The sequence below is a fragment of the Marmota flaviventris genome, chromosome 17 (assembly GCF_047511675.1).
Source record: "Marmota flaviventris isolate mMarFla1 chromosome 17, mMarFla1.hap1, whole genome shotgun sequence".
NCBI lineage: Eukaryota > Metazoa > Chordata > Mammalia > Rodentia > Sciuridae > Marmota > Marmota flaviventris.
The window spans coordinates 44,521,765-44,549,599 of record NC_092514.1 but is presented as its reverse complement, the minus strand read 5'-3'; the positions used below and the strand labels follow the sequence as shown (position 1 = coordinate 44,549,599).

Genomic DNA, 27,835 nt, shown 5'->3' with positions numbered 1-27,835 from the left:
TCCTTTGCCTCTTTTCCAATTTTGTTCACCATTGACATACGCCCTTCTGTGATTCAACTATCCATTTGATTCTCATTATGTGTAGTAAAATGTGAGTTTTTAAACACACCATTACTCTGTGATTTTATGTTTTACTTATTCTGTGAGGATATAAAACTTGGGTTCCCTCAGAAAGGTTTGGGAACTCACAGAAATTGTATTATTCTAACCTATTTTCAAAATTAAAAACTACAAGATAAAAGACAAAGGCCAATAGCCATATAATATAAAGAAAATTTGTATCAAGAAGTCTTGTCAATCAAGGCTCAGAGAAAAGCTAATCGATTACATACACAACTGATCTAATGATAGAAAGTCTACCAGTTCTTTTGGTACTGATTGAACCCCAGAGCCCTTAACCACTTGAGCCGTATCCCCAGCCCTTTTTTTCATTTTTTTTTAAAGTTGTCATTGGACCTTTTTTATTTATTTATATTTTTTAAATACTTACTTTTTAGTTGTATGCAATACCTTTATTTTTTTATTTATTTTTAATTTTATTTATTTTTAATTTTTAATTAAAGTGGTGCTAAGGATTGAACCCCAGGGTGTCGCATGTGCTAGGCGAGCGCTGTACTGCTGAGCCACAACTCCAGCCCCTGGACTTTTATTTTATTTATATGTGGTGCTGAGAATTGAACCTAGTGCCTCACACATGCTAGGCAAGTACTCTCCCATTGAACTTCAACCCCCAGCCCTTATTTTTCATTTTGAAACAGCGTCTCACTAAGTTACTGAGGCTGGCCTTGAACTTGCCATCCTCCTGCCTCAGCCTCCTGAGCTGTTTTTGTTTTTTTTTTTTAACGAGAGAGAGAGACAATTTTTTTAATATTTTTTTTTTTAGTTTTTGGCGGACACAACATCTTTGTTTGTATATGGTGCTGAGCATCGAACCCCGGCCGCACGCATGCCAGGCGAGCGCGCTACCACTTGAGCCACATCCCCAGCCCTCCTGAGCTGTTTTGATTATAGGTATGCAACATCACACCCAGTTCTATTTTTAATTTAACACTCACATCTTAAATAACATACACACTATTCTGCACTTTTCTTTTTTGTATCAGCAATTGTAGAATTTTCTCAATTAAAATATCACTGAATGGCATTTTATTGAATGATTACTATTATTTAATCACTTTTATGAGGTTGGATATTGAGATTCATTTTTTTTAGAGAGAGAGAGAGAGAGAGATAATTTTTTTTTATATTTATTTTTTTTAGTTTTCAGCGGACACAACATCTTTGTACGTGGTGCTGAGGATCGAACCCGGGCCGCACGCATGCCAGGCGAGTGCGCTATCGCTTAAGCCACATCCCCAGCCCTTGAGATTCATTTTTTAAATAAAGCCATAAGGAATTGTTCAGAATGTATATGCATTTAAAATTTTGACAGATGTTACCAAATTGTCCTCCTGAGACATTGCCAGTTTATACTTCCATCAGTGATTTTTGAGAGTGGCCTCACTTTTTTTTTTTTTCTTGTAGTTGTAGATGGACATCATGCCTTTATTTTATTTGCTTATTTTTGTACATAGTGCTAAGGATTGAAACCAGTGTCTCACACATGCTAGGTAAGCGCTCTGCCACTGAGCCCCAGCCCCAGCCCAAGAGTGGCCTCACTCTTGATAAGACATTATTTTGGGTTTTTTTGCCAGCTTGCTAGTTTTTAAATGACATCTCATATTGTGATTTTACATTTTTTTAGTTGTATAAAAACTATCCTGACTTGATGCCATTAAATATTTAATCGTAACCAAGTGTTATTCCATGTAAATTATCAACTGGTTAATAATTGGATTTCCCAGTTAAAGGCAGATCAGTGCAAATGTCTGGTCTCCTTTGAATTAATAGTTCTCACTGTAAATTCATAGCTGTCATTGTGGTTTTTATGTATTGATTTTATGTATTATAATAGTTAATATCCACACATGTTTCTGAGCCTCCAAGTCCAACTTGCTGAACTTTGTCATAAATTCATTAATGTAAAAGTTTGGTAGTTCTTTAGCACTCCTGCCATCAGGAGATGGAGTATATTATGTTCTCTTGAATTTAAAAGAGGCCCAGTTACTGTTTTGACTAGTAGAGTAACATAAAAGTAATGATATTGATTTATGATACTAGGTCATAAAAAGCTATGTATCTTATGTCTTATTGATGGGAACACTCACTTTTGAAGCCCAAGCCACCATATAATAAATGTGGCTACCCCAAGCCATCATGTTGGAGATATTATGTGTAGACATTACAGTTGACAATCCTCACTGAGCTCTTGGCCATCAGCTAGTATCAACTGCCAGTTTAGCAACACAATCAAATTAATATCTTGAAAAAATACTTACATGTTAATCATTGTTTACTCACTGTTTTTTTAATGAAAAATGTATAATGTGAGTAAGTCATCTTGGACATCATGCCCAGTTGAGGCTCCAGATACTCTATCCCAACTACTATCTGACTGTAACCTCCTGAGACCTGCATGTGAGAATCACCTAGTTGAGCCCAGTCAATCTACAGGGTTATGAAACATAGTATAGTTTTGTAGCTACTCAGATTTGGGATAGTTTGTCTTGTACCAGTAGGTAACTGGCATAGCCACCTGAGAGCCTCTCTGCTGGATCTTACCAAATTGTATCTTCAGTGCCTTCTGAGAATTTCAGATCTTTATTCCCACAGATACCATTCTTTCCTGTACTATCATTATGTTCCATTGCCCAACTGATTTCAGCCTTTAATCTCTTATTCAATTCATCCTGCACTCATCTGAAAGAATATTTGCTTATTTATATATTTATTTTTTACAGCTCCCTGAGAGTAGTCTTGAACTTACAATCCTCTTGCCTCAGCCTCCTGAAGTGCTGGGATTACAGCCATGTGCTACCATGCCTGGCTTAAATTTTCTTAAAACAGTTTTTTTCTTTTAATCTTTGTTTCTTTCCAATTCAGTACCCTGAAACAATAATTATAATTCTGTCTCCCTAAATATAATTTTGAATGTTTGCCCATAGACTTTATATCATATAGTCTTAACATTATTGGCCTGTATTTCCAGAAATTAAGAAATTCCAGAATTTTTATATAACAATTTTAAATATTTGAGAAAAAATTTTACGTGTGAAAGACCCAAGTGTTTTGCATACATATTTTAATTTGCTGCCTTTGTGCAAATAACTGATGTATTGTTATTTGGTATAGAGATTCATCAATTTTTTTTTTGGTTGGGGGTACAAGGGATTGAACCCAGGGGTGCTTTGCCACTGAGCAACCTTATTTTATTTTGAGACAGTTTTGCCAAGTTACCAGGGCAGGCCTCAAACTTGGGTTCCTCCTTCTTTAGCCTCCTGAGTTGCTAGGATTTCAGGTATGCACTATTATGACCAGTTGAGTTTCATCAAATCTTAATCCTCATCTTGCAGAATTATTGGAAACCTTGTGTGCTGTATTGGTGCCAGATATGTCATTTATAGATTACTCCTTCACAAGGCTGCAAACCACTTCATATGCCCAAATCATTTCCTTTCTGGAAAGGATACATTATGTCAGCATGGTTACCATGTGTGGTAATTGATAATGTCTGTGCCACATGGCTTACTTCTACCCTTGTCCAACACAGCTCTTCTACCACCTATGATTACCATATGGTACCGCACTCTAGGTTAATGGAATCATTTCCATCTTCCCTTCTAGTCACAAATGTCATTATGGCTCAATTCCATCAGCTCAACTAAGAATAAAGTATTCATTACTATCTAAGCATGGAAAACACCTTTGTGAACAGTTTTCACATTTAGTTGCCTGTTAAATTTTTATTTAAAAAAGCAGCTGGGTTTTTGTTTTCATTTGCTCTAGTCATCTGCTGACTAGAATAGGGAGATGATCAATATCATTCTGAATGCTTACATATATATATTCTACGTAAAAAATAATTAAAAATTAGGTGATAATAAGGGTAAATTTTTACCAACATTTTCTGATTTTTATAAAGTGAAAACTGGTAGCAAAATATTGACAGATTTTTTTTCAGTCAGTTCACCTTAGAAAAGTCATTCATTATATCCATTAACATTTTTGTTGTTGTTTCTTTTTTTTGTTTTTGGTGCTGGGGATTGAACCCTGGGCCTAGTTCATTTGAGGGAAGCAGTCTACCTATGGCACCATCATCAAATTACCATCAACCCTTGCTGCCTTCCTCTTTTGTAAGGATATCATAAAAAGTACAAAAATAGTTTTTATTGTTCAAACAACTACATAAGATAATAAAAATTGTTAATTTTTTTTAGTTGTAGTTGGACACAGTACCTTTATTTTATTTATTTATTTATTTTTTGTGGCCTTGAGGATTGAACCCAGCGCCTCACATGTATTAGGCGAGGACTCTACCACTGAGCCGCAACCTCAGCCCCAAGAAAAAGTGTTATTAATGGTTAAAACTTTAAGGAAAAGGTTAGAAATTAGTGAAATTTAATACATGTGGACCTATTAATATTGGAAGAGATCTTTAATTTTTGAACAGTTGCCTGTAATTTGATCATATTAGCCAGCAATAGAAAAGTAATAAATTATAGCAGTGATGTTTTTGCAAGTAAGTGGGGATGATTTAAAAATTATATTAGTGTTGGGTGTGGTTGCGCACACTTGTAATCCCAGCAACTCAGGAGGCTGAGGCTGAGGCAGTATGATTGCAAATTAGGGGTGAGCCTTAGCAACTTAGACTGTGTCAAAAAATTTGAAAAGTTAGGGATATAGCTCAATGGTAGAGCACCCCTAGGTTTAATCCCCAGTATGACAAAAACAAAACAAAAAAACCCACCATATACAATTGGTTTGGGAATTAGAGCAGGAAGTTTCCAATTTAAAACATTTCTATTTGCTCAGTTGGTTTTTCAGTGGCCAGATATTCTGTTGCTCCCTACTAATCAGTTTGACAACAGTTTTTTTTTTTTTTTTTTTTTTTTTTTTTTGGGTACTGGGGTACTAAACACTCCAGGGGTGCTTACCACTGAGTGACATCCCTAGCCCTTTTGATTTTCTGAGATGGTCTCCTAAATTGCTAAGAGCCTCAACCTATGGAGGCTCTGGGATTAATACAACTAGCTAAATTAATATTTTTAAAATGATATATTAGTTATCCTTCAGTTTGTTTTTGTGGAGGTAGAGGTTGAACCCAGGGTCTCATGCATGCTAAGCAAGCATTCTGCTACTGAGCTGTACCCCAATCTTCCTCCTTCAGTTTTCAAATATGGATTTTAAAATACACATTTTTATATTTCTACTTCACATTCATCATTAGGCCTAGCCTTAAAATATTTGCATAGGCATTGATCTGGCTGGGCACAATCAGGAGCCACTTGTCAAAAGAAACTAACTTTATTTTTAGAACCACACACGCCAAACAAAACAGCCTCTCAGGAAAAACCCTCAGAACCTCAACTGCCACCACCGGCTTTCCACAAGCCTCTCTCTCCCCCACAAGCTTCTCCCCACCTCCCACAATCCTCCTGCTCTTGAGGCCGATTGGCTGGGTCACGTGGGCGGAGCCAAAAAAGTCCCCCAATGAGCAGCTCCGTGGTCTGAAAGGGCAGGGAAACAGCCCAATGAGCATCACCGCAGAGGAGCCAATCAGCTAGATGTTGCTGGGGCTGCTGTGAGCCAATCATCAGCCGGCAGCTGGTTGCTGGCAGCTGGAAGTTTGTTGGGGCCCCTTCGGCTGTGGCTCTCAACAGCATATACAATTAAAATATTTTTAAATTCAGTATCAGTTCAAAGAACTTAGCATCACCTGCCTCTCACCTTTGATGGGAAGGTAATGAGCAGCCACTTAGCTCTGTGTGCACAAGGATGATGGTCCTGAGTCTCCTGGGATGGCTAGCTAAATCTGGAAGTTCCTTGTTGCTGGGAATCTCCAATGTGGAACCCTAATGTGGAACGTTGAGGATGGCTGCTGTTCGCTGCATTATCTACTCAAACCTTTAAAAGCTGGATCCTGGCCACGGGTCTGACATTGCCCTTTCGCCTCAAGCCGCGCTGGCAGCAGAAGAAGGACCCTTTGTGCTCAGCTCTGGAATCCCTGAATCCCGTCGTCTTCCCTAACCCTTACTGCTGCCATGGGTACTTCTCAGGGTAAGCTTTGTCCCTCAACCCTGCCCCGGCCCTGGCGGGCACGGACCTGCCAGAAGTGTCCCGAATGAAGTCCAGTCCCCTGACCTTATCTACAGTGGTTGGCCACTCTGGCCAGCCCCGTGGCACAACTCCCAGGTTTTCCTGCTGCCATCCTGGAACTGCACATCAGCAGCTGAGCAAAGTGCCTCCTTGCTGCTGGTCCCAGGTCCTGGGAGACCTGGACATTACCTCCATCCTCCACATGCCTGGTCTCCTAAGAAGATGATGCTGTCAGCTGCACCTTTCACTAACTCCTGCAGCCTAGACCACCCACTCGGCAAACAGATGCCTTGTATGGCATAGGCAGAGAGCCACTGCTTGCCAGCTTGTAGCACCATGGTATACCCGAGAGCCCTGCCCAGGGAAGACTGTGCTCAGTGCCCTTGGAGACAGTGGCCAAGGGTGGATGAGCAAGTGGAAGGCCCTGCATATAGAGAACATCAGAGGGGGAGCCCATATCACTGGAGGAGCACAATATGACTTTAGGCTCCTGGTGGCCCATAGCCACCTGCCTTCCTTTGTGCCCAGGCAGGGAATCTTCCACACCCAGAGTTCCCAAGTCAGAGCTGAGATATCCTGGGCCTTCTGTATGAGCTCCTGCTCCAAGAGAAAGGCCATCAGAGCTCCTATAGCTCCACTAGAGGTCTCCAAACCCTGGAGAGGAGGGCTCCAGGCCCACCCAACAGCAAGCTGCCCCAGGGTACTCTTCATCCCCAGGGATGGCAGCCATTATGAAGTCAAACAACAATGAGTGCTGGCGAGGATGCGGGGGAAAAAGGTACACTCAATGGAATATTACTCAGCACTAAAAAATAATAAAATCATGGCATTTGTAGGCAAATGGATGGCATTAGAGCAGATTATGCTAAGTGAAGTTAGCCAGTCCCTAAAAACAAATGCTGAATGTCTTCTCTGATATAAGGGGGGTGACTCAAAATGGGATAGGGAGGAAGAGCATGAGAAGAAGACTACCACTAAATAGGGAAGAGAGGTGGGAGGGAAAAAGAGGGAGAAGGGGAGTTGCACAGAAGATGGAAGGAGAACCTCATTGTTATACAGAATACATGTATGATGTTGTAATGAGAAAAAGAAAAAAAAGTGTCACATTATATTGGATAGAGAGAAAGGATGGGAGAGGAGGGGAGGAGTAGGGGGGATAGGAAGGGCAGCAGAATAGAATAGACAATATGATTGATGTATGTGCATTCCATGTATGTATTATACATCAAATTGCATTCTACTGTCATGTATGACTAAAAAAATAAGTAAAAATTTAAAAAAAGGTGGCAGACTGGAGCTGTCTACTGCTGAGGCCCTGTGAGTACTGTTGGGCTTTTGGCCCTGGTGAGAGAGTAGGAAGTTCCTACTGGAGTCAGATGGAGGCCCCAGATGTGGGGGAAGGGGGACTGTGAAGTCATAATGGTGTTCATGAGGGTGGCCCCCAAGGGAGCCCCTGGCTTCAGAGCCAAGCCTGCCAAGGTGCTGGGAGAGGGCCTGGGAGGAAGGGCCAAGCAACAGTTGGCAGGCTGTGGAAGAGGGGGACACAAAGTTTGGAGGTGGGAGGGTGTCTCTGGGAGGAGAGAGCAGCGCCCACCCACTTTGGGCGGGGAGGCAGTGCTGGGGTGGTAAGGCAAGGTCTGGCTGAGGCCCACTGATGCCAGAGGCTTGGCCCCTCCCCAGGTAGAGGGGGCCCACATATGGGCTGGGGTTGGGGGGCATGGTATAGCTGTCCCAGATGGCCTGGGACGCACCCATCAGAAGGCAGTGGATGTGCTGCGGAGCTTTCTGTTTCTCCCAGTTCAGGTCCTCAGTGGTGACTGGACAGGCCAGTTCCAGAAGTGGTGGCAGCCTCAGAGGTCCCCCTATAGATATGATGGCAAAGGAAACTTTCATTTCTGTGGCCTACCCGTATTCCCCATGGATGAGCATTTCTTCCTTGGCAATGGCTGTCCTGCTCTGCCTACAGCCACCTTCTCACACTGGGCCTTCTTTGCCATCCATTTCCCTGCAAATGCCATGATCTTGTTATTTTTTAGTGCTGAGTAATATTTCATTGTGTATAAATGCCACATTTTTTAAAATCCATTCATCTATTGAAGGGCATCTAGGTTGGTTCCCCATTCTAGCTATTGTGAATTGTGCTGCTATAAACATTGATGTGGCTGTGTCCCTGTAGTATGCTCTTCTTAGGTCTTTTGGGTATAGTCCGAGAAGGGGAATAGCTGGGTCAAATGGTGGTTCCATTCCCAGCTTTCCAAGGAATCTCCATACTGCTTTCCAAATTGGCTGCACCAATTTGCAGTCCCACCAGCAATGTATGAGTGTACCTTCCCCCCCACCCCCACCCCTGCATCCTCGCCAGCACTTATTGTTGTTTGACTTCATAATGGCTGCCTTTCTGACTGGAGTGTGATGGTATCTTAGGGTGGTTTTGATTTGCATTTCTCTGATTGCTAGAGATGGTGAGCATTTTTTCATGTATTTGTTAATTGATTGTATGTCCTCTTCTGAGAAGTTTCTGTCCAAGTCCTTGGCCCATTTGTTGATTGGGTTATCTGCTTTTTTGTTGTTTAACTTTTTGAGTTCTTTGTATACTCTAGAGATTAGAGCTCTATCTGATGTTTGAGGGGTAAAAATTGGTTCCCAGGATGTAGGCTCCCTATTCACCTCGCATATTATTTCTCTTGCTGAGAAAAACACTTTTTCAGTTTGAATTCATCCCATTTGTTGATTCTTGGTTTTAACTCTTGTGCTATAGGAGTCTTATTAAGGAATTTGGGGCCTGCCCCCACGAGATGAAGATGAGGATCAACTTTATCTTCTATTAGATGCAGAGTCTCTGGTCTGATTCCTCAGTCGGCCATCTTGAAAGGTAAAGAAACACGCTCCCCATGGGAAGCAGCCCCTCATCCCTGGAGCCACCATCCCACCTGGGGTTTCTGACAGGAAGAAGCCCAGAGCCCCCACCTCTGCCAGCTGTCAGTAGTTTGGACACCTGGGAGCTCCAGGTCCAGGGGTAGCTCCATTCCCACCATTGATAGCAGGCCCCCAGCCTGGGCAGCCCAACCCACTCAGCCCTTGGTGCTGACAGACGTAGAAATCCCACCATGGGGGCCCGTGCCAGCACCCACACACATTCTGCTGGCAGCCAGGCTGCAAGTCCACTGGAGCAACTAGTCCATCAGCCTCTGCAGCTGCTACTCAGAGGCCAGGGCCTGGGACCAGTGTTTGTCCCAAGAACAGGCAGTCCCAGTCAGCATGGGACAACCAAGTTTCATCCCCCTTAATGCTGCCAGTGTCAGTTGCCTCAATTGCAACTTGGAGGACAGATTTGTCCCCAGTTCTTCCATCTCCCATGGCAGAAATAGGCATCTGCTAAAAAAGTAGAGGGACACCCCAAACCAGAGAACACCATGGGGCAAGCTTGGGACAGAACAGCTCCAGTGGCTGCCCCTAGGCAGAGCACCACCATGAGGACCAAGGGAGAGAAGGCAAAATACAAACCAGGGCAAGCAACCACTGATGTTTGTGCAATTCATGCCATCCCCCAAAGCCTGACCGTGCAGAACCCCTGAAGCTCTCCTGGGAGGAACCATCACCACCCTCGGAAAGGCCACCTCAACTTGTAAGTTTGTCCCCATACAATCCAGGAACCTGGGAGCCCAAACTAGCTCCCGGATCTCATATCTGTCTTTGGGGTTCTGTTCATCTCCTCCTCAAGTAAAGGAAAGAGAAGCATGAGACAGCATTTACAGGGTAAATGGGGCTTCGACATATTCAGCGCCACTAACTAGACCATCCCTATAGTGGTCACTTTACAGGGGACAAAAACCAACTCTGTTCTTTGAGCCACGAGGGCCACTCCTTTAAGTGCCAAAAGGCGCCCCCTTACAGGAACCCTGAAGTCCACCTCGGAGCATCAATACCTCCATGAACCAGGCTGCATATATTTACAGAGGGAATCATATCACCCATTTCCCTGGTGGTAAAGGTGAGGATCTGGGAAAGGACATGAATTATGAGTTAGTCAAGGTCCTGCCTGGAAGAGCTGGGACTGGAATTCTGGAAATCTGGCTCCAGAGCCTCATGTGCAGAACCCTGCAGGGGAGGCCAGATGCCGGGAGCTTGGAAGGGGGGGACCCATCAAGTTGGGGTGGGGGGCTCAGAGAAGAATGAAGAGATGGTTGTGGCTGGGGAATTCGTGCAGAGGGGGAGACCAATAGGAGAGGGAGGGGATCGAGTGAGGGGACTGCATGAGCAAGGCCAGGCAGCGGGAGTGTGTGGGTCAGGCAGAGGAATGACCTGTGAGCAGCTGGGGGTGCAGGGACAGAGGGGGACAGGATTCAGAAGGAAAAGAAGGTTGGGCCAAACCATGGAAAGAGCCAGGTCTGGCAGGGAGACACCACCCCTCCCTGCTCCATCCTCCAACTGTCTTTGAGTCTGTGCCTTGAACTTCCCCAAACCCTCCCTTCTCACCACCTCCACTGGCCCTATTCCACCCCTCCCAGCTCTCACCTCCTCCCTGCCTCACCCATAACAAGACAAAAAGCTCAAAGCTGCTGGCCATTTCCATGTAGCTCTTTTCCCTGCACCTTGTCCCCACATCTGTCTTAACTTGAACTCCAGGTCGGCTCTGTAGGGGCAGTGGTGGGTGACACACAGGATCTCCCTGCTTTAGAGTTGGAGAAACTGAGGCCCAGAGAAGTAATTTCTACTTCTATTTCAGATCTCGGGCCATCACCCCCTTGAGGAAGCCCTCCCTGCACTCTCTACTACCCTGTCAGGCCTGGTTTTTGGTTATTTGTTCTCAGAGGACCAAGATTTTTGCTGTAGAGAACTGGCCTCAGGTTGTCACTGTCTATTCATTCACATGGATTAGTTTATGTCTTTCTATGTCACTTGGCATGCAGGGGACACTGGAGAAACACTGAGCGACTGAATGACAGTTTGGGTTCTTGTGACAAGTAACAAGAAGAGGTGTTAGTAGAACATGGATGAGGCACCACATGGTCCCCACTTGGGGTATAAAAAGTCTAGGAAGCTTCTATAAGGGGGTGATGACCTGGTTGGAGCTTGAAACCTGAGTTGCTGGTAGCAGCTGGAACATGCAGGATGGTACCTGGCAGGAGGTGAGCCCCTGGCTCCTGTCACCTTCAGGAATCTGGGTTCAAGGTCCAGTGGTCTAGGAAGCTGGGAATGTGGGCCTGTGAAGGCCTCTGCCCCAAGCTCCATACCCCAGGTGACCTTGAGGCAGGCAGGGTGGCACACCCTTCCTCTGCTCACTCCCCTTTGTCCAGTGGTAGCCAAGGGGCATCTGACTCACCTCCTCTTTGCCCCACTTCCCCACAGTGAGATTTATTTTAAAGTTACCTGAAAATCCCTCCAGCCTTCCTGATTCAGCCACCCTGTCCTCTGTGATTCTCTTGTGAAGGTCAACTGAGGGTCCCTGAAGGACTGCAGCCCATGCACCTCACTGGCTCAGCTCACCCACCCCACCCTGTGGCTCTCCACTCTCCCCCACCAGGTGGCAGAGGCTTCTGGAGGTCTTCCCACCAGGAGTCTAGAACAGGCTTATTTATGTAGAATAAAAAAATTACGTATTTCATCCCATTTTCCTGGTCTTTGACAAAACAATTCTATTTGCATAAGACTAATAATCCAGTGACCTCCTTAAAGGCCATTTTTCTCTTGATTCTGGCCCATACAGAGGCCATGCTCTGTTAGAGTGGGAAAATAATTTTTTCTTGGTCACAGATTTATAGCTATAAGCAGAGCACTCTGTGAAAATTCTTTCTAGTGAGTAGTCTGGGCTTAATATTTCCTATACTTACATATTATGAAGGAGACCTTCCAAACATTGTGGTTCCTCTGTGCACCTCATATCCCTTCTCATTATCTGGACCACAAGCCAATTTCAAATTTCCCCATCCAAGCAAATGGCCTAAGGACAGAGAACTCCCAGATGCTCAAACAACAAGGAAACCAGAGAGCCAGGACAGGGCCTCTGTAGTAGTGAGGAGCCTGACCAGAGAGCCAAGTAAAATGAAAACCTCCTGCTACCCAACTCTGAGGGCAAAGCTGCCAGGAAGTGAGAGGGAAGGGGACATCATGTCTCTGAGCCTCCACTTTGCCCCAGGATCACAGAGGTCAGGGTGAGACCTGTGCTATGCATCTAAGCAGTCTGCCACCAGGTCCCATGTGGGAGAAGGTGGATGTCATCTTAGCAAAAGAGTTTTCTCTTGGACCCCACAGGAGTGGGTCCTGACCTGGAAGAGGATGGTCTGGTGGCTGGTCCAGCTGAGCTGCCAGGTTGAGAGGCCAGCACAGATGTGCACCTAGATGCAGCCTTGCTCATGGTGGTGCTGGTGCCCCGAGACAAACTTGGGCATTTCTGCTTGGGTGGGCCCTTTGGGGATGGCACTGAAAGGAGGGGCCTAGGTGGCTCCAAGATCATGGTTGCTGTTTGTCCTGTGTAACTTGGTCACCATGGAAATACTCTGGTGGTGGGGGCCACAGAGAGTCAGGCCCAAGCTTGCCTCATAGGTCTGTCTGGTGCTCGAGGGTCCCTCCTCTTAGTAAGGAGATGCTCATTACCCACAGGCTGCTCCCAGGTTCTCTGCTCTCAGGTTCCACTGAGGACACTGCCAAGGGCATAGTCATGCAAGTTGGTCTTTCTGGAGTGGTGCTGGCCCCTCGATTTCTGCTTGGGTGGCCTTTGTGTCAAGCATTAAATGGAGGGGCATTGGTGACTCCCTGCTCATGTTTGCTGCTTGTCTTTTGTCCCTTGGTCACTGGAGGTATTCTGGTTAGAGGTGCTGCAGGTTTTCATGCTCCAGGCTTGCTGTCTGGGCTTGGAGTTTCTCTTCTTTTGGAGCAGATGCTCAGTGCTCCGAAGGCCAGTATCACATCTGGAGGGAGGTCTGTAGTCGTAGAAGCCAGTGATTCCACAGCATGGACTTTCAAGTGCAGGTGGCCTTTCTGGAAATGGTGTTGGTCCCCTGCATTGATCGTAGGGGTTTCTGCTTCGGATGACTTTGGAGATGGCAGTAAAATTAGAAGCACCCATAGCTAGGGTGTCTTAGCAGGTCCTAAGCTGGACCCATGGTGCCCAAGTCCTGGAAAGTCCCACAAAGGAGAATAAGCCAGGGCAGTCCCTGCCAGAACCTGGACTCTCCAGCCTTTGAACCCAAAGGTGCAGGATGCCAGCCTTGCCTGCCTTGAGTGTAGTAGTTGTCAAGTGCTTCACAGTCGTTGCACAGGAGCATTGCTGGCACAGTCAGGCATTTCATTGAGATGAATCCAAACCAGGGGAACAGGTTTTTGAGCAGTATTGGATGTGGGAATATATAATGTGATTGGCTTTCTAGAAGGTAACCTCATCGCCATGGTTCCTGATGGGCACTGCTGAAAATACAGAACCATCCAGAGGACTGAAAATTTGATGAGTCATTCATTTATTTATTTTTATACCAGATATTGAACCTGGGGTTCTTAACCACTAAGACACATCCTCAGACTTTTTTTTTAAAATATGTTTATTTAGAGACAGAGTCTAGCTAAGTTGCTTCAGACCTCTCTAGCTTGCTGAGGCTAGTTTTGAACTCCATATTTTCCTGTCCCATCTTCCCCAATGCTTGGACTACGGGTGTGTGCCTCCAAGCCCTGCTGGGCCTTTCATTTTGGCCAGATCTGAGCCTCTTAGTACTTTTGTTAGGAAATGGCCAGGAGGAGGGAGAGTGGATCTTAAATGGATGGTTTGTTATTGTAAAGGGCTGGGGATTATAGTTTGAATTAATCTAACAGTCTTCTTAATATTGTCCTGAGCATTGAATTTACCCATATTGACCCTACCTCTCCCCCTGCCCTATGCCACTGTGGATCACTGAGGGTTCTCTATGGTCCGAGTTCAGCCACAACCCTTTTCTTGGTTACTTCTCATAATGACACACTCATGAACTGCATATCTTGACTGGTAACTAAAGCTTTCGTTGGTGGTGCTTTCAAATATGAAACTATAAATTTGTTATCAAGTGACTTGTCTAGAAATCATTTTCTTCCAAATTGTTCCAAAGAGGTCAGACTGGAAGAGGACCTAGTCACTTGCCAGGCTGACCTTCTTCAGGTGTTCCAGCCCCTCAGTGATTTCCATCAGTTCCCCCTCTTTGTAAAATCATGCAATAGACTTGTGTTTGAGGAAGCAGCAGGCTTAGGATTGAAGCAGGAGTTCAATAGAGGTTTTCAGCAGGAGGCTATGATAGGAGTCCTCAGTGCTTCCCCAGTGAGCTTGCCTTTTAATAGCAGGTAACCCTGGGAATGGGACAGCTATCAACAACTAATAGATATCAGTACTCACATGAAACAGCTGATGTGCTGTGTTCACCAGCCTATTCTTTTTTTTTTTTTTTTGATATTGCTTTTAGTTGTCAATGGACCTTTATTTTATTTATTTATATGTGGTGCTGAAAATTGAGCCCAGTGCCTCACACATGCTAGGCAAGCACTCTACCACTGACCCAAACCCCAGCCCCATCAGCCTATTCTTTAAGAAGAAAGGATGTTCATAACCTGTTAGTGTCAGGAAAGCCAAAGGAGCACATGTACTAGTCTCTGGGGAGTAGTAGCCTTCTAGGGCAGGCTCCCTGACTGTGTGTTAATTAAGTGTCCTGGTCCATGTGGGCAAGATGAAAGTCAACCTCAGTGTGAACTGGGAAGCGCAGAGCTGATGACCAAAGAGAGCTGTTCTTTGACACTGCATTTCCTTCATCTATCGTGTTTAGCATGAGGAAGATTTTTTTTTTCCTTGTGGAAATTGAGTTAATAGGTGGTAAATAAATATCTTAGTTGCTTCTGATGTGGCTGAGGAGCACTTTCAAGTGTTTAAAAAACTGGTTTCTGCATATCATTGTATAGCTAATTGCAATTCTTATGAAACCTTCTCATAGGCTGTTTCTGGTTTTATTGGGAATTTTTGCAGCTGCATTGTGAATTGGATGAAGGACATTTTCCCTTCTTATAAATGGTTTTGTGGAATTTTGAGATTTGGGTTTTTATTCACATTTGAAGGGAATAAATCAACCAGCCTTAAGAACATGACATCTTTCTGATGGATAGAAGCAATTCAAGGAAGAATAAGGATGATGTCTTTTAGAATTGCTATAGGAATATTTGTTTGGGGGTCAATAAATAACATGCTTAGAGTTTAATAAATATTTTGTTATGTCATCGTAGTTTCTACATTTTTGTATTCTAGTAGAATTTTATCTAGTTTTAATATTTGTTTTTGAGCAGACATCTTTATCTTGAGAGATATCATTTAGTGTCACTTTTCAAAATTTGCAGCTGTGTAAATCCAGATGCTTGGTGAAGCTGCTCTAGTGTGAGGAAAGCCTCTCCTGTTAGGCCAGGAGCCTGTAAGGCACCATCAGCACATATGAAACCTGCTATGTATTATAAGCAACAGGAAATAGCACAGAAGCTGCAAGTGCATTTAGGTCATTTGGAAGTTGAATTTTTGTCATATCTTTACTTTGCTTAACATATCTTCTCCCCTTTAGTTCTTTCTTATAGTAATTTGAAGCTGATGAATTTACTGGTTTTTCAGGAGAGCATATACAATTAAAATATTTTTCAATTCAGTATCAGTTCAAAGAACTTAGCATCACCTGCCTCTCACCTTTGGTGGGAAGGTAATGAGCAGCCACTTAGCTCTTGTGCACAAGGATGATGGTCCTGAGTCTCCTGGGATGGCTAACTAAATCTGGAACTTCCTTAGGAGATGGAAAGACATCAGCTCCTCATGTTCCATTCAACAGTGAGCACAGGGCGCTCAGTGAACATGCATTAGGTTTGTGAGTGTCCCCTTCAGGGACTGGTCTCCTATTTCCTTTCCAGACCTCAAAGCTGAATTGTCTGTCCTTCTCTCTGCTCCAGTAGCCTCAGCTATTGAGTACTATTGCCTCTGAGATGCTTCTTTGTTCATACTACTGGGATCTTGCCTCCAAAGTTTAGTTGGAAGAATAGGAGGAAACTGTTGCTTTAAACTGCACACAAAACAAAAGGAAGTGGCTTTGCCTTTCCCTAAAGACATGGAGATAGAGAAGTCCGTTTCCGTGGTCGTGGCCATGCTATGGAACAAATTCTTGGCCATTCCACACCATCCTTGCTTCTTATATGTTTTGTGCATCAGTGAATTTTTTAGCCCTAGCATTTTCACCTATGGGAGGCATGTAGAAACGGAGGCACAGAAATGCCAGCTCCTTGCCATTTCATGGGGTCCTCAGGTCTCTGCCTGCTGCCCCACCAACTTTCCCCACAAACCTCTGGAATTTCAGCAGTGCCCTCTGCTGTGGGCCTGTGGAGCCAGACTAAGTTAGACTTCCCGTGACTCAAACTTGGAAGTGATACCCCATGAGGCTTGTTGATTTCTGTTTCTTAGAAACCAGATGCTGATGTGGATCCACTGAGAGAGGAGGGAGCTTTTACAGACTTTGGGCACAGGATGCTGTGGTGTTTGAAATCCCCTGTAGTGTACCCCATCATACGATCGGAAGAGACATTGGGGCAATTTGATTTCGGAAGAGACATTGGGGCAATTCTATGGCAAAGGGGAGGCTATCTCTGAAAATAACCCTCCAGTGGTGCAGAGTGGGGACCATGGCCAAGAGAGGAGCTGACTTTCCCTCTGTCACTGTGGGACTCAGTTCATGGTAAAGTTGGATGTCATCCTTTGTCCCTTAACTACCTATGTCATGTTATCTGTATATTTGTGCATTAGAGACGCATGACTCCTGGATTAGGGTTTCTCAGGGAGTCCATGTATGTGTGGGCACATGTCCCTGATGACAACCTCTAAAGCAGATGCTAGAATGACCCCTGGGAACATGTTGAGAAGCTATGGAGGCCCTGCAAGGCACAATGACTTCCTCAGGGCCACACACATACCCACAAGAAGGGGAAGGGTCTCAACCAAGCTCTGTCTCCCCAAACCAAGGGAGCTGGCTACACCCGGGCCTGTCTGAGGGCCTGATCCAGGGTGTGTTGGTGTAACTGGGTCCACCTGTGCCTATGTCATGGGAAGACTGCAGCCCAGTGGGCCATTGGAACCATCTTGTGTAAGAAAGGGACTCAGCAAAGGACTTCCTGAGACAGTGACCTCACTTCCTTGGCCATGGAACTCACAGAACTTGGAACCCTGGTAGCTAGGCACTCACAGTCCACAAACAGTCCCAGTCTGCTCACTGGTGTTGAGACAGCAAGCCCAGAGCCATGAGTTCTTGTTGTCTACAGATCTGTGGGTGCTTAAGCCTCAGGGCTTTTCCTGAGTGTGGAGGTGCTGGGTCAGCGCTGTGTCCCAACGACTCTGGCAATTTTTCCCAAGGAGACCAGAAGTGAGACAGGACAGGGCACCACAGGTGTCCATAGTTTAACCCACATTCAGATTCCCCTTTCAAAAGTGCCAGATCTCACCAGGTTTGTGTGTGTGTGTGTGTGTGTGTGTGTGTGTGTGTGTATGTGTGTGTGTGTGATGTCTCCTGAGAATATGGAGGGAAAATATTTTGATTTCCCCTGACGTATGGCAGTGATTCCTTTTGCAAATGGCTACCGTTTTCCTGTTGAAATGTCCCTCTTTGATTGCCCATCCTAGGGAGAAGATGACCAAGGTTCATCAGTGGATGTGTCCTGTCTCGTGGAAACCCTCACAGTACTTCTCTGGGAGCTCGAGGATGGCCTGGTGCCTGCCCTGCAGCAGGGTAACACCCCCTATGTCCATGGGGTTTTGTATTTGTACTAAGATTTGGCCAGTACCCAGAAGGCTCTGGAGCTGCTGGGTAAAAGGTGTGTATCACCTCCAAGCCCTGGCCCATGGCCATCTCCTGGCCTGGTGTTGGGAATGCAGGGCATCACTCTGAACCTCCGTCAGCTCTGAGGAAAGTAGGGTTTTTCAGAGGAGAACTCTGCCTGGGTGTTTAGAAATCCAAGTAGGATGAGCCCTAGGAGTGTTTGCCTCAGAGTGGTCCTGGGACACAGGCTGGCGATGGCTCTGGCCTTTCCCTGGGGGCCTGTCCCCTCCCTGAGAGGAAGTTCTCTGCCTCAGACCTCACTCTTCTGAGGCCTCAGGAAAAGCAGTTTCCACATTTGGGAAGGAGTCTGTGGGTTGCATCTGGGAGGGTTCCAACCTGCCTGTAGACAGAACAGGGACCCCTGGGGTCAACTGAGAGGGTCCTGGCCCTGAGGTAGCCAGGCAGCAGGTGGTTGGGTTCATTCATGGCTCAAATATATATGAAGCATCTACCTTTGGCAGGCACTTGGCCTATCATTTAGGAATCAGTGCAGACAAACTCTCCCAGCCCTCCTGAGCTCCCGTTATTGTCAGTAAGTTAGTCAAGTCCACCAGGCATCTCGACAGATGAGGGACACAGGATATTAGAGGTCACAGCCTCCTGGTATTCTCTAGGTATGGACGCCTCCAGCCATATGTTGAGGAGGAGTACCTTCAAGACAAGAAGTGAGTGTTCTTTGGGCCAAGAGGGAGGGCTGCTGTCTCGAGAGTGGTCACTTGGGGGGCTGTTGTAGAGGATGGCTGGGCAGACCTCAGGGTCTACCCTGTTGTTTCCCAGCAGAGGACAGAGGTCTGGGGCTTACTCTGTAGAAGGAACAAAGCAAGCTGTGGTGGGATTCTGGGTACCCAAGGAAGAGAGGCGTGGCTGGAGCCCAGAGCCAGGCCCTGTGAGGATCCCTCTCCAGCACAGCCAATCCCAGCCTGGATTGCCCATGCTTTTCTGTATAGAGACTGGAGAGAAAGTGAGGGGAGAATCCCACCCACACATGTGCCTCACAGTTTTGCCCCCTTTGCTCTGCTGCATGTGACCTGCTTGGACACTCTCTGGGAAGCTCCCCATGCAGGGGGCCTTGGGAGGTTCCAGCTGAAGGAGAGGCCCTTTACATCATTATCTTCCAGTTGGTACAGGTGGTGACCCAAGCTGCCATCCCATTCTTTCAAAGTCAGCCATCTTCCCTGGCAGCTACATAAAATTCACACACACACAAATGCCAGAGGCAGGGGGTCAAGAAACGATTAGACCAGAAGCCTCCACTTCTCCTAGAATGTTTTCTCGCTGCCCTAGTTCTAAAGTCCTTGAGGGCACCTCCCACGTGTGAGCACCTGCACATTGTGCCAGATGCCCCACCACAGCTATCCGCCTCCTCCCACTAAAACTGTCTATTTTATTTTTTGTGATGGTGGTTTTTTTTAAATGTCTGGGATGGCATTGTAAGTATTTTAGTAACAAACATTTATGTTGACACAATAGTGCTCAATCCATTCACCAGGCTGTGCCACCCCCAGCACTGAGTAGCTGAAGATGGAGCCCCCTACAGGACCCCTGTGCATGGAGCCGAGATGACTGCCTAAAGGGTGGTGAGGATTTCAGGGCATTTTATCCCCTACTGTGTTCTGTGACGTTAACTAGGTTAGATGTCATGTGACACTACAAACCCTGTTCATATAAGACAGCAAACTTAATATGTGTCTTCTTATTGCTTCACAGATCATGACTCACCTTCTTCTCATTCCCTAAGAAACAATATTGAAGTTAGACCAGTTAATTACTCTGTAATGGACTGAACAGTTGGAATAAAAGGAAGAGTTCCATGTTTTGCATTCCAAATAGAAAGCTGTGCCTTGGGCTGGGCTGTAGCTCAGTGGCAGAGTGCTTGCCTAGAATGTATGAGGCACTGAGTTCAATCCTTAGCACTACAAAAAAAAAAAAAAAAAAAAAAAAAACCAAAAAAAACCAAACAAACAGCTAAACAAAGAAAGGCATGCTGTTGATCTAAAACTATTAAAAAAAGAAAGAAGGAAAGAAAGGATAGAAAAAAAAAGCTGTGCCTCTTGAATAGTTAGTCCCAATGAGAATGCAAGGGAAATGTTCATAAAGAAAATTAAAGTGCTGCTCCAGGGCATATGTGAATGATAAGAAAGCAAAACAGCTGATAGGGATAAAGTTTTCATAGTCTGGAGAACAGATGAAACAAGCCACGTTCCCTTAAGCCAAAACCGCATCCAGATAAGGCCAAAACATTAGATTTGTCTGATGCCAAGAGAAGGGAGAAAGCTCCAGAAGAAGTCTGAAGGTGGCAGAATTTGGTTCATGATGTTGGAGGCAAGCGGCCCATCTCCATATAAGACAAGTGCAGGGTGAAGCAGCAAGTGCTGATGTAGAAGCTACAGCAAGTCGTGAAGAAGATCTTGCTAAGCTATCTGATGAAGACGCGATATGGTTGAGTTTCTCGGTGTCCCCCAAAAGCTCATGGGTGAGACAATGCAAGAAGGTTTAGAGGGGAAATGATCCTGTTATGAGAGCCTAAAGCCAATTAGTGAATTAATCCCCTGGCAGGATGAACAGGTGGCACAGATAAAATGGGGTGCCCACACCCTCCCCAAGCCTGGAGGTGTAGGCGCCACCTGTGGAGGAGTCCAGTTGCAGTGTGGAAGCGAACAGCAGCCATCCTCAACGTTCCACATTAGGGTTCCACATTGGAGGTTCCCAGCAACCAGCGGCATCCCTCTGTGGGCAGGGCATTCATCAGGGAGCCTGGGCGCCCTAAGGCCCTTTGGGGAGTCCAGTTGAATCGGTGGCTGCATGGAAATAGGCGTCCAAATAGGAGCATCCTCATCCATTGGCGGTGGCGGGAGTCTGCTTCCAGTGCAGTGGAGGTGTTGGCAGCATTTCTGGTGGCCAGGTCGGGACTCCAGTGGCCACAGTGTGGAGCACTGGCTGTGGCGACAGCGACAGCGTAGGGCAGTGGGCCTCAGAGTCAGAGGGCGACCAGAGGATGGGGTGCCCTGTGCTGTGGCTTCCCCAGGCCACTTGTCTTGCTCCTGGCAGGGCCTGCCTGCTCAGGAAGCAGGACACGGCAGGCGGTGGTACCCACACAGCCTCTGAGGACCTTATGCTGCCCACGCAGGTGGCGCCTGGCACCGGCCCTGAGCCCCCCGGGTGGCAGCTCGCCCCACCCCGGGTTCGCCCTGCCCCTCCCTGGGTTGCGGCCTCTGCGGGAGGAGTAGGCCCGCTGCCAGCCGGGGCAGCCTTTGGAGAGGACACCCACCCTCCCCAGCGACATCTCTCCTGGACTGTGGCCACTGAGAGCAGAGGCAGTGGGGGGTGGGGCTACAAATCCTCCCCCTCAAAGCGCATCCCTGGGGCGGGACAAGGGTGGAGGGCATAGATGGCAGAGGGAACCCCAAGACGTGCCGTCCTTGGTCTTGGTCTTCTGCCACCCTTAGACAAAGAAATGTACTTTAAAAAAATTAATTAGCTCTAATTAGTTGTACATAACAGCAGAATTCACTTTGGTTCATTGTACAGAAATGGAGCACAGCTTTTCATTTCTCTGGTAGAACACAATGTAGAGTTGCACCATATGTGCAGTCCTGCATGTACCTAGGGTAATGATATCCCTCTCATTCCACCCTCTTTCCTACCCCATGCCCGTCCCTCCTATCCTTCCCCTTTGCCCCAAGTCCCTCCATTCTTCCCTTGCCCCCCTCATTATGGATCAGCATCCACTTATCAGGGAGAACATTCAGCCTGTTGTTTTTGAGGATTAGCTTTTTTCACTTACATAATATTCTCCAACTCCATCCACTTACCTGCAAGTGTCATAATTTTATTCTCTTTTAAAGCTAAGATTCCATTGTGCACATATACCACATTTTCTTTATCAGTTTAGCTCTTGAAGGACTTCTAGGTTGGTTCCACAGTTTACCTACTGTGACTTGAGCTGCTATAAACATTGATGTGGCTGCATCACTCTAGTATGCTGATTTTAAGTCTTTTGGGTATAGATTGAGGAGTGGAATTTCTGGGTCAAATGGAGGTTCCATTCCATGTTTTTTGAGGAAGCTCCATACTGCTTTCCAGAGTGGTTGCACCAATTTGCAATGCCACTAGCAATGTATGAGTATACCTTTCCCCCCCACATCCTCACCAACACTTATTGTTGCTTGTATTCTTGTTAACTGCCATTCTGGCTGGAGTAAGATGGTCTTAGAGTAGTCTTGATTTGCATTTCTCTAATTTCTGGTGAAGTTGAACATATTTTCATATATTTGTTGATCGACTGTGTATCTTCTTCTGTGAAGTGTCTGTCCATTTCCTTAGCCCATTTATTGATTGGGTTATTTATTCTTTGGGTGTTGAAGTTTTTGAGTTTTTTATATATCCTGGAAATTAGTGTTTTATCTAATGTGCGTGTAGTAAAGATGTTCTCCCACTCTGTGAGCTCTCTCTTCATATTATTGTTTCCTTTGCTGAGAAGAAGCTTTTAAGTTTGAATCCATCCCATTATTAATTCTTGATTTTATTTCTTAAGTACAGGGTCTCTGGTCTAATTCCTAGGTCCTTGATCTACTTTGAGTGTTTGTGCAAGGTGAGAGATCGTGGTTTAATTTCAGTCTGCTACATATGGATTTACAGTTTCCCCAGCACCATTGTTGAAGAGGCTATCGTTTAGCTAATGTATGTTTTCGTCACCTTTGTCAAGAATGAAATAACTACATTTATGTGGGTTTTTCTCTGTATCTTCTATTTTGGACCATTGGTCTACATGTGTATTTTGGTGCCAATAGCATGCCGTTTTTATTACTACAGATCTGTAGTAGTTTAAGGTTTGATATTGTGATGTCTCCTACTTCACTCTTTTTGCTAAGGATTGCTTTGTCAATAAGGATTTCTCTGTGTCTATTTTTCCAAATGAATTTCATGATTACTTTTTCTATTTCTATGAGGAATGTTATTGGGATTTTAATTGGAATCACATTAAATCTGTATAAGGTTTATGATAGTGTGGCCATTTTGACAATATTAATTCCATGAGGGAGGAATTGGAATCAGGTACCTGCTCAAAAGGGGAAGGATCTGATAGCCACGCCCACCTCAAAATGGCAAGGAATGCTTTCCAAGATGTAGTCGGTGTGCTTCCAGAGCCGGGGTGTCTGGTGATGTCAGGGGAACCAATGGCCTTGTGCTGTGGGGAGGTAGCAGCTGAGTGACCTGCGTGAGAGTGGAGCGAATCTCGGCGGTCTGCAGATGTGTTGGTAGGTGGTTCTGCTAAGGCGCTGGCCAAGTCTTAAGTGAACTGCAACTTTGGCTTTGGGTCCTGCTCGGACACTGAGGCCCTGAGTCCTGCGCGAGGTCACAGCGCTGGTCATTTCTGTAGAGAGAAGCTGTACTGGGGCCTCTAACACTGTCAAGAGATGCAGAATTCCTACTAGGAGAGATCTGGATCACAGAGCAACACAGATGCTGCTTCCCTCTGGTCCACCATCTTTGAAAGTCTTTTCAATTTCTTTCTTTAGTTTTCATTGTATAGGTCTTTCATCTCTTTTGTTAAATTTATACCCAAATATTTCATTTTTGAGGCTATTGTGAATGGGATAGTTTTCCTAATTTCTCTTTCAGAGGGTTCATCACTAATAGATAGAAATGCATTTGATTTATGAATATTGATTTCATATCCTGTGACATTGCTGAATTTGTTAATATTAGACGTTTTCTGGTGGAGTTTTGTTGGATCCTCTATGTGTAGAATCATGTCATCAGCAAATAGGGATAGTTTGAGTTCTTCTTCCCCTATTCCTATCCCTTTAATTTCTTTCATCTACAGCTCTGTCCTGTAGTCTAAGCTGTAGTGGAGTTTAAACAGCAGTATAGTTTAAACTCTGGCTAGAGTATCCGGGACTATGTAGAGTAGAAGGTGAGAGAGGGCATCCTTGTCCTGTTCCAGTTCTGAGAGGAAATGCTTCCAATCAGAAATGCACTTTGAGGATGAAGAGGTCCTAGTTCCTCTGCTCTCTCCCCCCACAGCCCAGGTGGGATGTCTCTTAGGAAGGTGGGGGTCCTCTCCCAAGGCTGCCCCACCTGGCAGATGGCCTAGTTCCCCTGCAGAGGCCACATCGGGGATGGGGCGAGCAGTCACCCAGCGGGCTCATGGCCAGTGCCAGGCGAGGCAGGTGTGGGCAGCCTAAGGTCCTCAGCAGCTGCCTGGGTATTGCCACCCCCCACGTGCTGCTTCCTGAACAGGCCGCTCAGCCAGGACCAAGACCCAGGGCCTGGAACAGCCACTGCAGAGGCCATTCCAGCCTCTCGTCACCCTTCCACTCTGAGGCTCACTGCCCTGCGCCCTCGCTGCCGCCACCAGCCTGGAGCTCTTCACTGTAGCCACTGGACTCCCCACATGGTCGCCAGATGCCACTGCAGCAGGATTCCTGTTACCCCAGCAGGATGAAGATGCTCACCACTGGACGCCTCTGTGTCCTCAGCCCCGTTTCCAGACTCTACTGGTGCTGCCGCCACCGTGCAGCAACCAAACTCCCAAACCCCAGCTGGACTATGATGCTGCCCACCAAGGGCCCAACGTCAATGCCCTTCACCCCCCGCCATGATGCCTGACTCCAGTGCCCCATGCCGGCTCCCGGATGAAGCTGCATGTTGTTGCTGCCACCACCAGACTCCATCATGGACGCAAGACAGCGATACTCAGCACTGGATGCCCACTTCACCCACTGCAGCCAGACTCCTGTGGCACTGCAGGACAGAAATGATCATGGCAACATCCCTCTGTTGTCACCACAGCAGCTTCTGGACTCTTCTGCTGCCACCGCCACTGTGAGTATGCAGCAAGGGATCTCCCAAACTGCAGCTGGATGCCAACACCTCAGCTGTTGCCACCCCCACGCCAACTCTCAACTCCGGACCTCCCTCGCCTGATGCCCTACGCCTGAAGCAGCTACATGTTGCTGCTGCTGCCACCAGATGCTACCACTCCATGAGGCCTCTTCAGTGATTCCATCCCAAAGATGCTGCTGTGCTGCCCAAGACCACAGAAGCTGGGAAGTTGGGCAGTCTCCATCCCAGTCGCCTCATCAGTGCCCACCGCTTGCCGCCTGCCTTTCCTCCCCCAGGACCACCCACCAATCCTTCTGGGCCCTTGAGCAGGAGTTGTGCTGACTCAGGGAACTCATCCAAGGAAAACAAGTGAGTACTTTAAACAAAGGTTGCAGTCCTCACAGCAGGCAGTGGGCGGGGCTAGGTGGGTCCAGCCTGCTGGTGAGGGGGCAGAGGTGGAGCTACTGGCCTCCTCTGGACCTTGACCCTGTGGGGCAAGCTGGAGAGGGATCTCTGGCTGCTCTGGGAGTCCAGCCTGGAAGCAGCTTCCTAACTCACCCTCACACTCCTCTCTGAAGGGGACTCTGGATTCCAGAGAAAGCCATCTGGGCTCTTGGGCTCTGGGCAGTGGTATGAGCCAGACTGGACAGACTCCACCCACCTGGACTTGGGGAAAAGCCCCCTTTTGGGAAAATACCCTCCTAGAACTACCAAAGTTAGTCTGACATTGGCTTCTTCCATGAGATTATCAAGAAAGGAAAAATATGTTACCTAGTTTTGTCTTGCAAAGGGTAGTGTGGGGAGAGGCAAAGGCATCAGAGTTGGTAGAGCTGAATTCACATCCCTTTTAACTGGGTGACCTTGTCCAGGGTCCAGAACTAGGTACAACCTTGGTTTTGCATCTGATAAAACAAAGATGGTGAGGATGATAAGCTATCACCATCTGTCATAGCTGGAGACCTAATGCATGGTTCATAAATCTGACTATTCCAATAACTTAAGAAAATGACAAAGAAGGCACACAACCACACAGAAGTACCTTTTCAATAATCCAGGGGTGGCTCTGTGAACGTAAGGGCCCATGGAAAGACACAGAGCCACTGGAATTCTTTATTGTTACATAGGAGACACACAAGGGGAGTTTCCATAGAACATTTTATCCCAAAAAGGGCAAAGGGGTCGGAATACAAGGGAACAGATGAGTGTAACTCAACCCAAGTGGGTGATGCCTACACCTGGAGCCATGCCTTGTTATCTGAGCTGGGGTGACGCCCACATTACTGCAACCTGGCACTGCCCTGCCAGACTGAATGCAATAATTGTTCAGAACCCGGTGCATCAGGGCTTAAAGGCATCTGCATCCAAGGCAGCTCCCGACAATAAGCCATGGGCAAATCAAGTTGTTCTGCACTACCTCACCTTGGGAGCCAGGTAGGCATTCAGCAATATTTCCATGCAGAAATATATTCTCAGACTAAAGGTGACACACCTAGAAGTGCACCTTTGGATGACAACTGACCTGTGAGGTAGGGAGTTGAAATTTACATCATGTTTTTAGAGGAAATAATAATATATGGAAGGTCATAAACCAAAGCATAAAATGTTGGGTCATGCTCATGGAATTAAAAGCTGTTTTCAAATTTGTTTAAAGTTACATTGAGATAAATCTATGTAGTTCAAACCTTCCAGGATATCCCCCACCTCTGCCGCACACACAGGGAGCAGTGTCCACAACTTTTTTACTCCTCTTTACAGTATCACCAAATGTATGTGTGTGTGTGTACACACACACACACACACACACACACACATACACATATATATACTCGCACACATATACATAGTGTATTATGTAATATTTTGTTCTTTTTGGTTTTTTAGACTGTCTGTAATAGAATCTCATGTACATTCTTTTGCTCCCCTTCAGCTGACCATCAGGAAGAAGGAAACACCAGAGAAGCTTGAGGATCAGAAGGACACTAGCCCTGCTCTGGTCACCCTGGAAGCTGGCTAGCCTGCACACACCAAAGCTTGAGGAAACAACAGCCCTGCTTCAGCCACTTGAGGGCTGGCTGATCAATGCCAGGAGGAAAATAAACTAAGCAACAGGACAAATGGACTGTTTCATCCTGTAAGAGGGCTCTCATACTATGGTGCATTGCCACCCCTTACTTCTGTCATATACACAGTCCTTTCCTTGGTCTTTAATACAGGACTGACAACAACCAAACACACAGCTAACCCATAATGGGGGGCGGGGCAAGGGAAGATGGGAGGGACTTTGGATTGGGCAGAGGGGAGTGTGGGAGGGGAGGGGATATGGGAGTGGGAAGGATGGTGGAATGAGGTGGATTGTATTAATCTATGTACATGTATGATTGCAGGAATGGGGTGACTGTGCACTGTGTCTAACCAGAGAAATGAAAAGTTGCCTCCATTTGTGTTTAATAGTCAAAATGCATTCTGCTGTTATATATAACTAATTGAAAAAAATTCATAAAGGACTAAGGCTTAAAAGGAAGTCTGGACACTTTAATGGTCATAAAAATATGTATACTTTTCTTATATAAAATTTAAACTTATTAATTAAATTGAAAAAAAAAAAAAAAAAAAAACAACTAGCACATGTACTAGTTCAAACCTGAAAGGGCATTAAGGCTTGGGAACCAAGCTCACTCTTTGGAGGATGGTTTTTCTATTCTTGGTGGATTCAAAAGTTTAATTGACATAGTATGGATTATGCTATTGTTTATTGCTTTCATGTTTGTCTCCCTTTTACAATGAAACATTGGGTCAACTACAGAAGCAGCTATTGGGTTGGGGAGGGAGTAACAGAGAGAGAAATTAAGATTACGGCATTATATAAAATGTTAAGCCTAGAAGATAATGATGTTTTTTGATTTAAAGGGTTAATTAATGAGCATCAGAGGGGGTAACGATGTACCACAAATACTCCAAATGATGTAGTGTCC

At 45.9% G+C, this 27,835-nt stretch overlaps 1 long non-coding RNA gene across 2 annotated transcripts; it reads left to right on the top strand.

Annotated features, from left to right (window-relative positions):
• Window positions 1-5,244: 5,244 nt before the first annotated feature.
• Window positions 5,245-27,129, top strand: LOC114082465 (uncharacterized). 2 transcript variants are annotated; one of them, XR_011705172.1, is made up of 7 exons: window positions 5,245-6,156; window positions 8,954-9,067; window positions 9,749-9,820; window positions 17,840-18,030; window positions 18,650-18,700; window positions 19,743-25,232; window positions 26,791-27,129. It is a non-coding gene; the product is annotated as an uncharacterized lncRNA (long non-coding RNA). The 2 variants fall into 2 exon arrangements; XR_011705173.1 differs by lacking the exons at window positions 5,245-6,156; window positions 8,954-9,067; window positions 9,749-9,820 and adding an exon at window positions 10,101-10,186.
• The last annotated feature ends 706 nt before the right edge of the window (window positions 27,130-27,835 follow it).